Source organism: Chinchilla lanigera, unplaced genomic scaffold (assembly GCF_000276665.1).
Source record: "Chinchilla lanigera isolate Chin_1 unplaced genomic scaffold, ChiLan1.0 scaffold00004, whole genome shotgun sequence".
Classification (NCBI taxonomy): domain Eukaryota; kingdom Metazoa; phylum Chordata; class Mammalia; order Rodentia; family Chinchillidae; genus Chinchilla; species Chinchilla lanigera.
This window is the reverse complement of record NW_004955405.1, coordinates 33,531,103-33,548,565: the sequence shown is the minus strand read 5'-3', so window position 1 is coordinate 33,548,565 and position 17,463 is coordinate 33,531,103.

Here is a 17,463-nt window from a genome sequence, read left to right as displayed (position 1 = left end):
ACTGGAAAGTTCCTTCCTACTAATGTGCAGGGTCATGATGCAGAAGCTTGTCATTGTTCCAGTACCCATGGATACTTCATGGAGGGCAATGGTCACTGCAAAGACAAATTAGTGGATATTAGTTACTTCCTAACTGAATCTGAATGCTGGGAATAGTTCTATATTTTAGGTGTCAGTGTGACTTGGGCTTACTATTTTTAAAAAAAGATATTCAGAAGATGATAGAGTGGAAAAGAATTCTCTTTACCCAACTCCAATAGTTTTGCCCATCTTTGGAAGAAATCACCATTAATAGCTATTTATCCTTCCATATTCATATTAATTATGCATTTCTTCACTCAGCAAATATTTGTTGAGGATTTATCATGTGTTTTTCTGCTGAGGTTATAGGAGTGAGCAGAGAAGAAATGATGTCTGCCTTTAAGTACCTTAGATAGAAGGAAGTGAAGAAAGATTTCAGATTAACATGGAAGTAAAAACAGTAGTAAACAGTAGTAAAAGTACTTCTTGTACTTGTGATCTGCCCCAGGAAGGAAACAAATACAGAGCTGAACTAGAGAGTACCATGGGGTCAACATCAGCTGAAGGTTACAGAGATACTCTTTGAGAAGCTAAAAGACAAAGAGTAAGAAAGGCAAGTAGAAGTATGGAGGGAGGTTCTACAACTTGTTTTTGTAACTTGATATGTATCTGTTAATCATAAAATTTAGTCCCTCTTTTAATTAATAATCACTGTAGGTCTTGTCAATTTGCCAGTCCTATGCCTTAGAAATTAAAGTGTGAGCAATCTCTCTGCCTTCATTTGTTTACAATCTAATGATAGACTTTAGGTACAACTGATTGATTTTAGTGGCTGCAGAAGATTTCAGAGCATAATTCTCTAGTATTTATTTAATCATGACGACATCTATGGACATTTTGGTTGTTTTTATTTTTTCACTATTACAATAAATGATCTGGAAACATCTTTTTCATAATTGACTATGATCTGCAAAAACAATCTACAAGTATTTACTATGTGACAACACAATTATTAATACATCAGTTGGGTAGAGGTCTTATCCTCAATTTACAGTGTGGCAACAATAGTATAGGTATATTGAAAAGATTTTCCAAGGATATAAGACAGTAAGTGGCAGAAAGTAAGTGTCTGGACATAAAAGAGACAATCTGATGGCAGAATCTACTATACCCTCTTCCTAAGACATAACATCCTAGATGTTATTTTCTGATTATCTAAATAATATATGTGTTTATTATTTAGAAAGTTAAATTATTTTAGCTTGTAGCAGTAATTTGCAATGAAAGTATGGACCCTTACAGGAAATGAAAAAACAAGCAAAAACAATTTTATCATCACGAAAGAGTCTAATAAGTGCATTCTTCAAAAGGAAGGTTCTATGAATCTTCCTCCATGTAGACTATCTCCTGGCGAGAATTTGGTAGACCAGTTGTACATGGGATTCTACACTCTCTCAATAATAAATGAGTAGTTAGAATTCTATGAATTCTGTCCTCACTACAAATGATTTTCTAGATGTTCTTCTTGGAGCTTATTTTTATACCTCTAAGAAGCAAAACAGCCAACTAACAATCCAAAGGATGTTGTTAGGGTAGAGGGTGTCCAAAGTTCTCTGACTCCCTGGAAGTTCACCTCTTGCACTGCATGTAGTACTACAAAATAGAGGTGAAGGACACAGATTCTGGAGCCCTGTAACATAAGATCATGTGTAAATGACTTGGTCTTTTCCTCTGTTGGTTTGTGTGAACTAGGGATGATATTAAGACTCACTCTATAAATTTTTAGCAGTAATTGTTAGTATACTGTTTAATATCTTGAAGGTACTTAAGATAACATCACCAGAGTTAGCACTTACTAAATATTCTTAGCTATTGTACTATAGAGTCACTTTTAGACGTAAGAATTCTTCCAGTTTCAAGACAAACACCAGAAGATGCTACTGGAGCATAAACATACAGGAACATCACAAAAACCCTAATGGGCCAATTAAGCATAGTTTTCTGTAACTAGCAGAATCAGTGTGATGCTTGTCTTCTTGCTTTTGCTTTCCTGTCTTTGCTAAGCTGTCTTTACCTAACATCTACTACCTTAAACAATAATAAAAACAATTTATTTTTAAACAATTTTTACCAATTCAAATGGATGAGAGCAATTGAATAACCAACCTGAGATTCTAAAAATAGTTGTCACAAATGTTATTCATAGGGATTTGATTCTTACTTAACCTTCCTTGACTGGAAGTTGTCACTCTCGTGAACATTATTGCCATTATTTTCATCACCAAATGCTTTGATTAGTGAAGATCCCTTAGATAAGCACTGAAATACTAATATTAATCATATTTCTTCCACAATCCTTTATTATTGTGGGCCAATAAATGCCCTTCCAATACTAACACTTCATATGAAAATAAAATAATGCAAAATATCACATTGAAATGAGGATGCTGATATAGAGGCAAATACTAGGAAGATATTCAGCTATGACTTACCTTCTTTTTGTATTTTATTCCAACAAGGTAACAAAAGAACTTTTAACCTCCCTGAGGAATAAGGAAATCAAGCCGTGGAGCATTACAATAGTTTCACAACTCACACAATGAACCATGGTAAAGACTGATTGAAACTCAGTGACTTGATGCCTGGTCAGTTCTCAGTGGTCTCCTGGTTCAGCATTTATCTGCCTCCACCCAAAGAAACTCTCCTCCAGTAACTGACAGATTCCCTACCTCCTCTGATCTCGCTATTACTTCACAGCAAGTCTTGGAACCCTGGGGAATTTTTAGAACCATTCAAAATGAGGTGAAGTCTCAGTGACCTTTTCAGACCAACAATGCTGAGAGACAAGCTGAAAAGGTTTAGAAAGCATAGGGGAAAAACAAGACATTGCCTATAACTGTTTACTGTCTCCCTAACTCCCTTTGGAAAACCAAGGTTCTAAATGTTATGGAGAAAGTCTTCTAAGAGCAGTAAGTTCAAATATAAAATGAGACATAAAATTGAACATAGATATCTCTACATAGATAGACTAACATAGATATGATGAAATCTTAATATTCAAGTTTGATCAAAAGGTAATATACCAAATATTCATGGTCAGTGAACATTTCACCAGTCATCATGTCCAAAAAGTGAAATTATCATTGTTTTCTTTACTTTTGAGACAATTCTTCAAATTTTCTACAACTAGCCTAAAATATCTTTATGGTCACTAAAAGAGATGCATAAGTAATGGAAATGGTGTTTGAGTGTCCTGTAGTTACAATGCCCTGTATGACTTGTGCTGGCTGTTGGAGGGTAAGGATGAATCCATATCCACCTCCAGGCATCAGCCCTAGTGATTAAGCCCATTCCCTTGAACCCATCATTTAATCTAAGGCTTAACACACCTCTCTGGTTACTTAAATAAACCCAGGTCTAAGTAACCCAATCAGTGGATGATTCTGGTCCACGCAAAACTCACAGGGAAGTTTTGAGGGGGTTTATGGGGAAGAAGGTGATCTATTCTTTGGGCAGAGTTGGAATTTTCTTTTTTGATCAGGTTGGTATATTTAGATGCAGAGCCTAACACCACCAATGTGGCCTGCCACTATAGGAAAAGTTACATTTAGGACAAAAGTGATGATATGGAAAGATGGGAAAGAAATGAGGATCTTTATGACAAGGGTGAACAGCTGAATCATTCCAACCCTGAAACCCATCATCATTCTGTAATCCAATAGCAGAAGCCAATACACAGATCATTATTGTTGAGGCTGATTCACATTTTCTGTGAGAGAGCCAGCCATATGTATAATATAGGAACATATAAAAGACTCCTTTCCATTAGTATCTGAAATTTATAAGTAAACACTTTATTAAGGATAACTTCCCAACTGAATTTTTTGCATTATTTTCATGTGACAAAATAGAGATTGGGCTTCATCCCAGATCTAAAGCATATATTTCTTTGAAAACTCAAACTGTAATTACATGTTGTTTAATTTCAGATATTTCAAATTTAAGCATTAGGTACTTTATGAAGCTACTTGCTTTTTGATAAACTCCCCTAGTTTAGAGAAAATTCTTCCAGTTGTGAATTTTATATTTATTTGCAAGCCTTCAGGAGTAGAGAGAATAAACTATAATTCTAGCAAGAGGGATAGAAAAATTAGATAAAACTCATTAACTTTGTAAGACATTTAATAAATAATTAGAAACCAAGTGTAGAAAGATACATACATAAGCTCAAACTTTGATCTCTGTCAAAAACAACAGTTTTTATAACAATTTGAAACTCTAATCACACTGCATGTACCTTCAAGTATGAAATATATGAACAATTTAAATGTTCTTTCAATTCTGCTTGAATCTAGATTATTTTCCATACCCCTGTTAATTATGAAGCAGGTTCTACCACATGTCACATTTAAATAATGGGCTAAGTAGTTAGCATACAAGTTGGAGACTGATAAACAAAATGTTTGTCATGTATTAAATGTAATCTAACAACTACACTATTGGTTAGATTGTGGAAAGATTAAGTCCAACAAAGAACTATACCCCTTAGCTTCTAATGATTGTAGCAGACAGATACCATAGCTTTAAATTGCTTTACAAAGTCTGGATTCCATTTTTATAATCAATGCTGTAAGTAAACATTCATCATTATGAAGACAAACCTTGTAAGTCATACACATATTTCTGTCTCCCTATGACAGACATTGATTTAGAAAGGAAAGACTAGATCCAACCGCCAGGAAGCAGCTGTTCTTCTTAGATAAGGAAATCATTGAACTGGCTTTTAATATTGTAACAAAAAAGAGAAGAGAAAGGGAAAAAAAGAGAGATTTACCATGTAGGAACAGACAACAAAAATCTGAACTACCTACACAAGGCAACACAATTTATACTTCACAGAACATAACTTAATTAGCACATTTCCTGATAGCTGGCTTTAAACTGTAGGCTCTCTTCTCTCCCCAAACAGAATGGCCTGCCTTGCTATTGAGAACAAAATAAGATATTCCAAGTAAAATCAGCTGGCAGGAAAGGGTTAAAAGAGACCAGCTGAAATCTTGAGGTCTAATGAAGCTACAGTGCCTAACAGGTCACTCTCAAAAAACTTGATGAAAGCTAAATTACCCAGGAAAATGCTCCTAAATTAATAGGCCTATGTTGCATAATGATTACATATAGATGCATGAAGTTATAGGAATTTATGAAAATTTCCCAAGGTAATTAGTGATGTAGCACTAGTTGCCCAAACTTCAGAAGTTTTCAGAATGAAAGTACGTTTTACTTTGGTTGCCAGGAATGTGCCCCTTTTAAGAAATTTAAATCAGATTCTCCTTTTTTCCCAATTGCCTTAGTAAAAGTCTCTACTAGAGCCTGCACAATGTCAAGATGAAAAGAAAAAATGATATCATCGCTTCTATATTTGCAGCCAGAAGTTGCCTTGGAAAAGGAAAGCTTGCATTAATGAAAGATCATTTCAAGTTGCTCAGTTCGGTTTTAGCAACAGATTCCCTTCGTCAATAGGGAAAACCTGGTCAGCTCGGAAGTGAGTTCTCTTTCCTAAATCTATGAAAGATTTTGAGGCTCTGAGAAAGGAGGTGTCCATGTAGGTGAAAGGAGATGCTGGGACATTTCTAATTAGTGCATCAGTGCCTGTTCGCTGCACAAACCACCAGGAAGCAGCGACTGTGTGCACAGGGACTTCCATTACACATCAGCCTCTTCACTCTCAGTGCACATTTTGTTTTCTTATAATGAAAAGTGCTTTTAGGCAGTGTACTTCCAGGATTACATGAGCCAATTGCTAATTTTCAATTAGCATAACTCCTGTATGGAGGAAGTCACTGGCATGGATAGTATAAACTGGGAGATAGTCCCCACATCACTGTTTGGGGAGGTTAAAAGGTATTGTATGATTTTTTTAAAAATCAATGCTACTTTGTAGAGATATTTACGCTCCTCTAATACAACAGGTATGCTTTTCCAGGATACACATCAATGGTAACCTCTGAACATTTCAGTGGTGAAGGAAACCTGTGTGGTATTAAAAAAATAATAAATGTCATGAATAAACACAAATGGTTAATAACTGATTTTTAGAGAGAATTATAAATGGGCAATCTACCATTATGTTTTAGTGAAAACAAACAACATTAGAATGCATTATTAGTTATAGAATAGTCATGAAATTATCCATAATCCTACCATGCAAATACAATTACCATATTTGCATTCAAAATTGCAGATCACCTTCTGTGTGCATTCTTAATTTTTATATTTGCTTTAAAGATAGAGACAGACACAGAGAGAGAGAGAGAGAGAGAGAGAGAGAGAGAGAGAGGCATGGACTGAGCTGAAAGGGACCAGGGTAGATAATAAGAAATAGAATGCAAAAGTAACCACAGATGATGTGAAAGGGAGACAGAGAAAAAAAGAGATGAAAGAGAAAGGAAATCAAGAGAGTGATTGAAAAGAAGACAGACGCAGAGACAGAGACTTTAGTTAGAGACAGAATTAAAGGAAAAATAAAGGAAATAAGAGTCAAATCAAATCCCCTGAAAGAGGCTATAAAAAGTCTCCCTTGGACATAAAAAAATATGGAAGTGGACAGAACAAGGTTCTAATGCTCGTAAGCTCTATGTTTCTCCATACTGGCTGGCACATAACCTCAACCTCAAGGTCACAGCATCATGTCATTGCAGCAACAATCATATCTAAGTTTGTAAGCATAATGGAGGGAAAAGGAAGTGGAAATAATAAGAATCAAGATGTGGCATACATATGTACCAATTCTCCATGATGAATGTATTACAGATCACAAACATAATACACAAGGGAGAAAATAAAAGAGGAAGAAAAACAGGACAGAAGATGTGGCTGCCAGTTAGATCAACTCCTTTAACTTTATTTTCCCAAGATTCCCACTAACTTCCTCTTGTAGCCCATTGGTAGCATGGGGTCTCATGACCCTACGTAGTTGCAAGGCAGGCTGGGAGATGTAGTCTAAAGCTGCTGTCACCTTTGGTGTATAGTTATTACACAACAACAACAGAGCACCAAGCATCAACTTCTGCCACACTGCAGTTTCTGTAGTTACCAGCAGCACCTTCTGCACTAGAATACAGCAATCTAGACCTAGATTGTTTCTTATAGAATCCTGGCCTGCCCCCTTAGGAGTCCTGTGGCCTTGTACAAGATTCTGAATTCAGTCATTATGTAGATTATATGAATGAATACATGCAAAGCACTTGAAACAGTGTGGGTACACAGTAAATATTTTAAGATATGCTAATTGGTAATTTTGTTTTCTAATTTGTTTCTAAATTTGTTTTGCTAATTCATCCTAAAAATAATTGTTGCTTCCCGGAATTCTGAGCATCTTAAATATATGTGCAGCGACAACTTAGATTTTGTAACATTTCTTTAGGATTTTAGCTGTGTTGGTCTATCTGGTAAGAATCTTCTAAAAGTTCCTTGACATTCAAAATTTGACAAGTTTTAGGGCTGGGGATATAGCTCAGTGGCATGAGTGCCTGCCAGGCAACCGTGAGGTTGTGAGTTCAATTCCTGGTACCAAAAAAAACGGAAAAAATTTGACAAGTTTTTAAATTTTCATCAGTAGTCACATCAGGTGACCCTGCGATTGCCTTATCTTTGTCATTTTGGAGAGATTAGATAGTGTGCTGCACCGCTCCTTAATATCCAAAAGTTATGTAATTTTATTACATGTTGCAGATATTTTTCTTTAAAAATGTCAAATCCACTGTTGTGTAATTGAGTTTGGATCTAGTGGGACTAATACTTAGAAAAAGAGGGTAGGAAAAAGAGGAACAAAAAGGTTAACCGATGATAACAACTCCTGAACAGCTGAACAGTTCTTCCTCACTGTGAGCCCCTGAGCGATACCTTTACTGTGGTCCCTTGCCTCTGGCTGTGACATCAGATCACTGCTCATCCCTGGAAGCAGTTATAATGTCAGGGATTCGCATATCAAATTTGTTTACAGAGATAACTTGGTGAGACCGTACATTGTTCTCATTTCAACCATAAGAGAATCTCCAGTTTAGGAAGACGAGACAGCTAGTCTGAAATTTCAAAACAGCGAGTCGCTAAATCCAGACACAAATTCCATACAGCCTCTTCCAATCTATCCCACCTTATTTAGAACTTTATTGATTCCATTAAACTCCTAAAAATGGATTTGAAAGAGATCGAGCCGCCTCCAAGAGGCAGCAGCCAGTGGAGGGCAACCTTATCTCTGGCTGAGGGACCGTGAGTTTATTCCTTTCTGATCGCCTACAGGGAACATGTTATTTTTGTCAGGTTGTGAGGGGACAGATTAATCTTTCTGTTTGCGGAACAGTTTCACCAGGAGCTCAGTGGGCAGTTGCTGCCATATGTTGATTTGCATATGGGGATTGCAAGGGTTGTTTGGGGGAGGGGCAGGATGGTTTTGTTTTGGCTCAAGGAATAGGATTTTACTGTTGTGTGTATGGGGAGGTGGTTGGGAGTACTCAGGACAGGGAGGTATGAAGCAGATAGCAGAGAGGTTGGCAGGACATCTAAAGCTTTCTAGCTAAAGGCAGCACTTTTAAGTCTTTCTCACAGAAACTGTGATCAGGTTTGCAATCAGAGCTATAAAACTACGGGCAGTGGCCACGCCTTGCAGAAGAAGAAACACACAAAGAATACTCTGCGAATCAAGCCTCTAGGAAAAGATTCACTGACCAGGAAGTGTGGGGACATCACAGACTCCTGTACTCAACAGTTTTGTATTGAAGACCTACTATGTTACACCAGGTTTATAAACACAGCAAACTGGGTTTCCAATTCCCATTTTGTTTTGGTTTGGGAATTGAATCCAGGCCTTCACACTGAGCAACCTCCCCAGCCCTTTTGAAAACAATTACTGTTTATTTTGATATAGGGTCTCTCTAAATCATTAAGTTGCCCAGGCTGGGCTTGAACTTGCAATCCTACTGCCTCAGCCTCGCAGAGTACTGGTAATACAGGTGTCTGTACCACACACAGCTGCCATTAGCTTTTCCAAGTTCAGAAGCACATTGTTTGGGAATGTTAGAGTTCTAGGCCTCCCCTGTCCCATGATTCCTGGGCTTCAGGTGGTTAAAATCCAGAGAACATTAACACACGCAAATTTCTGTATAGAAAAAAGACGTACCCATAAGTGATAGGCAGGTAGGTACTGAACTACAATGAGCAGGATCACCCATGGTAACGGCCCTAAACATGTGGGCATATGGGGCAGGGAAGATGAAAGCGTTAATAAGGAAAATCTGGCAAGACAGCTCCCTTGCATTTTGAAATAACAATAAAATCACACTAACAATAATCCATGTGTTATATGCACTCACAGTGCCAGTCCCTGTTCTAAATGCTCTGTGTGCCACTCAACTCTTAGCCCATCCCGGTGCGCGATGAATCCAAAGCACCTACCGTCATAACCCCTCCCAAACAGGTGAGGACATCAGCACAGGCAAGTCAGTTGCCGTAGATCACACAACTGACACCAACGGCAGAGACACTTGAACCGCCCACAAATATGATGGGTAAAGTCACATGTCAAATGTGGTGGGAGAGCTCAGCCCTACTGACCTCTCCAGAAACGCTGAGGACATGGTGGCGGCTTCTCTTTTTCCCTTATCACCTTGGGCTCCAGCTTCATTCCTTTTGCTGAATGATTTCAGTCTGCAGATTGTCTTCCCATGCCCCATCTGTTGTCCTCATTGGGTACACAGTGCTGCGGATTTGCCTCACAACGCTTGATGTTTGTAAGACTCCTAGAATTAACAGGTCAATTTTTTAAAAAACTATCAAATAAGGAGATTTCTGACCCAAATCAACTGTTTAACTCCATTATGCTTGAGATTAGGAATCATAACTAAAAAACAGCATTCCCAACCTGGTAATAAAGGTGGGTTGGAGTTGGTCAGTATAATATTTAGCATGTGAACTTGAATTCCGATGGAGTGAGCGCTTTCCACTCATCCCAGACCTGTCTCCCCCTGCTGTTTCAGGCAGGCCAGGTCCACCCATTGGCACTGTCATCCCGGGCCGCAAAAGCATTTCTGGCCACCTTGGTATCAACTCCATTCACTAAGCAGGGCAACGCGTGGGCTGGCAGTTCTTGAGTCCAGAGCAGAAAACCTGTGGGCAGGATAAGGGTTGGAGCTGTTGAAAGCCCGGTGTCAATCTCCTCCAGACTTCTAGAGCTGGAGAAAACATTTCTCAAGTGGGGTTAAGTAGTAACGGTTTAAAAAAAATAAGCATAGAAAAATATTTCTCTCCCTAAATAAAGTAGCAGATTCTGCAAACCCGTGAACCTTTTCCTCAAAATGCAAAACAAAATACGATTGGAGAGAGGCTGAGAATTTGTGCTGGTCACAGCCAGGCTCCTGGGAAAGGGAAAATTCTGGAAAGAAAATATGAGTAGAACTTTAAAGTAACTGGCACCTTCAGATGCCACCCACCTGTAGGCTGAAGTAAGGTCACATGAGGCAGGCTAGCAAACCTCCTCCAGATCACCGTCTAGTTCCCTGATAGCCTTTGGTAGCAGTAGCCCTCACTCATTCATTCATTCACTCACTCATGCAGTCAGAAATAGTTGTCTGTGTCCACTCTAAGTCATGTATTGCTCTGGGTCCTCTTACTACACCACAAAACAAAACTGTCAAAATCTCCTGTTCTAGTAGGAAAAAAAGTCAGACTATAAGCAAATACACACATCATATACTAGTGTGAGAAGGTGGTAAGTATTCCACAAAGGGGGAAAACCAGGTTGTAAGAGCCACTTTGGATGTAACTAAAGGTTTTGAGAGAGTGAAGAATGTTATACTGCAGGAAAACATGCAAAATTCTATATTCGGCTTTCTGTTCCTAAAAGCTTGCGATTTCTAGGCTCAGACGTCAACCACTTACCAGCCTCTTACTTTTCCTTCATTTCTATTCTCTCCCTTATCTGTTCCCTTCCAGACATCCCATTTCTATTTATTATGCATTTGAATGAGTTCAGTTCTCTTTTATTTTTACCCCCCTGTCCACCAGGATTCCCGGGATTAACCTTCCACCCTACTTGTGTTTATCAAGTTACCTTCCTTAACAAGCCTGGAAATGGATCGCAGACCACCAAACCGTCATGCATCTATCTTTCATCTCTCTTCTTTTCCTAGCATTTCTCCATTCCACTTGGTTGTGAAGGGGAGCTATTGTGCTCTCTCTGCACACCCAGCTGGAATAAACCAATTACTTCATGTGGTCCTGTCTGCATGGTGACTTCTTCACTCAACCGGCAAGAACTTTCTCTGATGATATTTTCCACAAAATGTGAAAAAGATGCCCACATTCAATTTTGTTTCCTTGTTTGTTTTTGTTTTGTTTTTTACAAAAGGCATAATGTATATCCTGGAACAAATTGTATTTGTGGTTATCTAAGGAAAAATGACTTTCTTTTGCAAAAAACAGCTATGTTTTAGGAAGAACCATTAGTAGACATAGCTGTTCAGTTAACGGTTTAAACAAGTAATTTTAGTGGTGAGTACTGAGGATAACACACCACTTCTCTTTTGCTGATCACTGGAAATGCCCAAATCATTATGGCTCTCGGTAGTGACTAATAGTCTAAGACAACACAGTTTGGCAAATGAGTACTTTATAGCTCAGTGACTCTTGGAATACAGGCTGGACCATTCAGGTATTTAAGTGTTATCCAAGGCCTCTTCAATTGAGCAAATGGGTCTATAATAATTAAAATACTGTAAACATGGTGAGACAGCACTTGAGTTTGCAAAGAGACCCTCTTTATTCCTGCAGTAAGGAAATGAGCTGTTCCCTTGTTAGGAATGCACCATTTACATCTAGAAGCATTTGACAAGCTGCAGAAAGGCTTTTTTGTGAACACAGGGCTTCTTTTTTTAATTTTTTATTTTAAAGAGACTAAAAACTTTTTTAAAACATTAGAAATTGTACAGAATTTCAAAACAAGATGATAGGAAATCAATAATGGTTGTTATATTGCATATTGCTATCATCAAAGTAGTTGTTCAGATTACCAGGCATGCAAAATTGCTCAGAAAATTAAGAATTAACTGTTCCTTTCAATAAACCAATAGAAATTAGGGTTTCTTGGCTGTCCTACCTCTGTAGCTCCTCAGCAGTGTCCGCGATGGAGTCGGGACAGTGCTTTTTGATGGACATTCCATTTTCCTAAGAGAAATTGTTGTTACCGTCTCTTCTGAAGAAAGAGAGTGGCGGAGGAAACAATCCTAACTATCTTAATTCTGGGCAGCATATACTCCTTGAGGGAAAATTTCTATTGCTTTAGAAAAAAATTAAAGAACAAAAGCTATATTATTAATTATAGCTCTGAAATACTTTTTGTTGACCTTTTGCTAAGGCGATATGAGAATGCTGAACCAAAGTATAGCAAAATGGCACCATGAGGAGGTCAGGCAGTGAGGTCAGGGAGTAGCTTGTTGAAGTTTAATTAGTTGTAGCTCTGAGGTCTGAGAGAAACTACCTGAGTAACCGCAATAAATTGGCTTGCAGGAAATAGGAGAAAAACAACCTTCCAGGGACTCTTTCAAGAAGATATGACCTAAAAAAGGATGCGGTTGATTTTTGATTGACTGTTTGGGAATGTCATCTCTTTAGGGACAGGGATTGTGTCTTTTTTCATTAATTCTAGAGTTCAACTAGCCTAGGGTGGCTACCCAATAAAGATTTAAACCATTCATAGAATCAGAGAGCAAGGGATGTTCAGGAAGCTGCCAGTTGCTCATTTCTAGGAAGGACCTAACTCACAAAATTAAAAATTTTAAAAGGTAGACTCATTTTTTCCCCCTCAGAAGAATCCAGAACAAGGCATTCCAAAAATTTGCTTTAAGGCAAGTTCTCCATAATATATTTCATTAGAATCTCTCTTAACCTGTCAAATGTGGGAACAGCTGCTTAAAATCATTCAAGTAGCATCGCTCAGTTCCCATGAAGATGGTGATTAAGGTCTTCCTCTCCCCAGGCTTCTCAGCCTGGGAGAAAAACCCAGATCTTTAGCATTCTTCATAAGACCATTCCCCAAACCATTAATAATGTCTTAAAAATGATACCTTAGAGGTTTCCTCAAATCCTCCAACACCCTTCCATTATTAGATTTATGCTTGTGAGAGCAGCAGACTTAGACATGCTTCCCTTGTTGCTTTTAGCAGAATCCTTCCTCTAGAGAATTGTTCTTCTTGTCCTTCACAGCAACCAACTCTGCCAGTGTCCTGGGGATTTACAAAGTTCCTGGGACACAGGACTTTCTGTGCAAAGAACAGAAAAGCCCCAGGCTAACTGGAAAGAACTGGTCACCTCACAAATCAAATCCAGCCTGCTCTGCTGGGCAGGTGGAGTGCAAGAGCCCTCTTACTGTTCCCTCAACCCTTGTCACCTGGAGAACTTGCTAAATCACTTCTCTGAGCTCCCACAGACTGCAAGGAACTCAGACTGAGAACGGAGTTCCAGCTAAGTATAGAACAGTTTTCAGGAACAGCAGCATTGCCACAGAGGCAAGACGGTTCCTTGTTGCATGGAGTTGCCATGTGTACTGTAGGTGGTTTTACAATAGCCTTGGCCTCCACCTACCTGATACCAGTAGCATTCCTCCCACTGGGACATCCTCCAAACATCTGATTCTGTCAAGACTTCCAACCCCTGTGCTCTTGAGAACCACTGACACACAGTGACAATCTTCTCTTCTCCTGGGTACAATCCACTAGGTGGGACAGGAGATCCAGGTGGCGGAGCATGCCAACACTGGAAGAAGCAAAAGAAGTGAAGACAAATGGAATAGAGTAGGATAAGATGGAGTGGAATGGATATATATAAATGTATACATTCTAGGTCATATCCTAGGGTGGGTTGCTTTAAATTCTACGTCATAATGGAAAAGTATTATTATGTGAGTTGTGGTGCAAAGAACCTGCAAATGCTATGCCGCTCTCTGACCATCCTACTGGCATGTATGAATCCACGTTAGGATGCTTTATGCCCTGCTCACCCCACCATGCCTCTGATATCCAGGCACCAATCTTATGCAAACTCAGTTCCATCAGTAGCTTCTCTTTACAAAGTCGGGATGATCCTCCATTTGTTACCCCAAAACTCTGCTTGCTTGCTCATATCCACTCTTTGCAGTTTTTCAACATCATCACCTACTTGAGGTAAGTGCAGGAAATCAGGTGTCATTGACGAATCCAATAGGAGCACACTTTTGCTGCTGTCTGAGTTGCTGCTCTCACTGTGAGGCTTTCAGTGAAATCCTTTCAGGGTGGAAGTTTCTCCTGCTTGGCTGTGCTGTTCCTCTATGTCTCCTCATGTTCTGAGCTCCAGTCCAAGCCATTTCTCACTCTGAACTCATTTCACCCCTTGCTGTGAGCCGGCTGCTGCTGAGGGATGCTAGCTTGTCCAGGATGGGTTACTTTAAATCAAACTTGCTCCGTACTTAGCTGACTTTTCCAGATTATGCACGGACCACATCTTGCCGACACAGTGGTCATAAGCCAAGGCCCAGGGGACCCTGACAGAGTGCCTAGTAAAGAAATAACTGACAGTTTAGTCTTTCTGAAGCTGTGAGGACTGCAGGCTGGGGTATATTTGTAGGCCTTGCTCAGGAATCAGTGGGGCCATTAGAGAGAAATTATAGTGGGTTTGATTTTTAGGGGAAATAAACCTTGCCAGTAGCTCATCAAAGGTCATTTGTCTTGGTCCTTCATTCACCTGTGGTCACGAAGTAAAAGTCAGCAAAATGGAAGGATTTGTGTTTCTTGAATGATACTGAGCATAATCAGCCTGGGCTGGCAGGACCTCAAGGCCAGAGAATGGGAATTCTCCAAAACAATTCCCTGTAGTTTTTCTGATCAACTCTCAGGTAAACATGGGGAGGAGAGCCAAAGGGATTCGGGAACCCCACCCCTTCTCAGCTGTAGTGTCTTTATGGGTGCTCTGAGTTCAGCTGTGTATCTCTATGTTCATATATTGAGGTCCCACCCTCTAGCACTTGAGAATGTGATTGCTTTTTAAAAAATAGGGTCTTTAGAGAGGTCATCAACTAAAGTGAAGTCATTAATGTGGGCCCTAGTGCCACGTGACAGGTGTCAATAAAAAGGGGACTCTGAGGACATATAGCACAGAGAACGGATGCCCGTGGAGCACCAGGATGTGTTGCCACAGCCCAGGAATAACCAGAAACTAAGAGACACACCAGGAACAGACCACTGGCAGACCTTTAGAGAGAGCAGGGCCATGCTGACACTGTAATTTCACATTTCTACCTTGATAACTGTGAGAAAATACATTCTGTTATTCAAGTCAGGCAGTTTACGGTACTTTGTTATGGAGGCTTTAACCTGGCAATTCATTGGGAATAAAATTATTCCTTTCCCCAACATGCACAAATATAGACATACTACACACACACACACACACACACACACACAACCTACAAACACATACACACCCCACACATTTACATGCATACCTTAGAATTTTCATTTCTCTTGATCATATTTCTAGTTAACTTTATTGCTAAAAGACCTCATCATCAGAATTTATTTCAGACCTACTGAAATCAGAATGTCCATAAATTGGGTCCAGGAGCTTTTTTATCTTTTAAAACAGATCTTTTAATATTTAGATCTTTATTGAGGTGTGGGAACCAGTTCTTTACATCCAAGTGCCTTTTAATTGGATTTTCACATGGCAGGGACAGGAGGAAAGAATAAAATTCCTGAATCAAGTAGCCCAGACTCAGACATCATGGCGACATGACCACAGGAGGATTCCTGACCTGCCTGGGTGTGAGAGTTAATAACCATAACAGCAAAGTTGGATAAGCATTTTGAGCTCTGTTTTGAGGAAGAGGGTAGTAATAGAAATGAATAAAAGAAGAAAGAAGAGGGACACTAAATCCAATTAGAACTCTATTATGTCCTTGACACACAGCCTACTTTGAATTTCTAGGGGCACAATCAAGATCACTTAATAGAGTGAGATTTCCATTCGAGGTTGAGAATTGAGGAACTCAAAAATGATAACACAGGACTCACACCAGGACCAGGCGACACCACAGATGTGGGCTTCCCAGGATACGGGCGAATTTCCATACCAGCCTTATGAATGCATGGCAACCAGAGCTTCAGATCAGATCTAATGCCAGTCTCTGGATTAAGGATAAAGAAGGCAATGTTTGCCTGCATGAAGCTCTTAACCACACTTAAATCTCCTACCCATGGAGCTGAGTTGTGAGAGGTTACTGTTTATGCCTGGGGTGCTATTCAAAGTTATGCACCCTGTGGACACTGGATAAATACTGGTTGACTATCTGATTTAACCCCACTATGAAAGCTGAGCTGCTCTGTATTTTCTATAATCATGTCAGATACATGGAACCAAAGAAGCGCCAGGGTGGGAGATTTCTCCCATCTCTATTTCTCTGCCAGAACTCCCTGTGCTGCTTATAAATATGCTGATCAAAACCTAAATCAAAGAGAAGACACATTTCCATATTCCCAGTTTCCTTTATGATCAGAGAATGGATCAAAGGGAAAACACATCTCCACATTCCCGTTTATCTTTTCATTCCTGATTTAGAGGTCAGAAAAGACACACATGTGGGAAAAGAACACACAATACAAAACTCCATCAGGGACAGCATCCTGTATGAGTTTGAGGTACAAGTATTTTCCAGTTTATTCCTTCCCTAGGTGCATTTACAGAGACAGAAACAAGTCTTAATTCTTTTACCTAATATGTTCTATCTCACTCAAAGGTAATAATAACCATTTTCATGGTTGAACATTTGAAATGAATAGAAGTATTATAGGTTTTAACATAGTGCATGATGATCTATTAAATTTTAGTCCTAATGTCTAATTTAAAAATAATATTTAAGATTTCAATTATACCTTAGATATAACTAAGAGATGAAAATGAAAGTGCCCCTTTTAATTAAAAATGATGTAAGATCTAATTCATAACTGACTCACTCTCTTGGTTGTTTAATTGATGATGATGAGGTTAAGTTTGAAAATTTTAACTGTTGACTCTTCTCCCAATATTTTCATGTTATTTCTTTCTGCTTTAGTTTTACAGACCCAGAAGTAAGAACCCCCACCATGAATATGAGTAATTTTCCTAACAACTTCATGTGAATTAAAGAAACTAAAGTGTGCTGTGGTATTTGTTTGAACAGCTTACCTAAGATTATAATATTAATGGTCCTGCTTTCCTTCTGTGAAAGTGTCATTGCCCCTAACACAATCTTATTACACATTTTAAAAGAAAGTGCCTGTGCAGACATAAAGGAGCTATTTGACTTCACAGTTCCAGTTAGACAAGGGACTCAGAATAAATTCTAATATATTAAGCAGTTTGATTCTAGTAACAATTTATTGA